Source organism: Penaeus monodon, chromosome 33 (assembly GCF_015228065.2).
Source record: "Penaeus monodon isolate SGIC_2016 chromosome 33, NSTDA_Pmon_1, whole genome shotgun sequence".
Taxonomy (NCBI): domain Eukaryota; kingdom Metazoa; phylum Arthropoda; class Malacostraca; order Decapoda; family Penaeidae; genus Penaeus; species Penaeus monodon.
Window position 1 is genome coordinate 21,438,379 of NC_051418.1, and position 559 is coordinate 21,438,937.

At 40.1% G+C, this 559-nt stretch overlaps 1 protein-coding gene across 1 annotated transcript in view; it reads left to right on the forward strand.

Annotated features, from left to right (window-relative positions):
• Positions 1–559, forward strand: part of LOC119594301 (C-1-tetrahydrofolate synthase, cytoplasmic-like) — a 3,486-nt gene that overhangs the window by 2,282 nt on the left and 645 nt on the right. The window lies entirely within an intron of this gene.

The following is a 559-nucleotide window of genomic DNA, read 5'->3' on the forward strand; positions in this document are numbered from 1 at the left end:
GGTAGCTTCCCTCCCCATATGTATGTTGTGGTATGTTGCTTCAAGGAACCAAAATACTAAAATAATGGTTTTAGAGTGTTAAAGTCCAACGGAACATATTTCTTATTAACATATTTTTTCATGGCTTCATTGACTTCCAATCTGCATGGCCAAGCCCACCTCTCCTGACATCTGACCCAAGCCTAAAGGGAGCTCCAAAGGTCTCCCTTAACCATCCCTGTGAGGGTACGTCCAGGGCTTCAGTTGGAGCAGGATTCCTCTATCCTCGCATTGGCCGGTTAAGGACTAAGGGTGTTGGCATTCAAACATATTTTATATGCTGGTTTTTCATCCCTCTTGGTAGTGATCTCTTATGATCTTGATTTCCTGAGTGAAGTGAATAATGAGTTCTTATTAGACCTCTTTTAGTAGTTGCATGGATTTTTCATTTTTTGGTGATTTTAAAGTTTGACAATACTGATGTATGTGTGTTGGACGGTATGTTTTTTGGTTATTGGTATTACACTGCCGAATATATCCCTTGCTTCCTTCTACCAGCATAGAGGTGATGAATCTATTA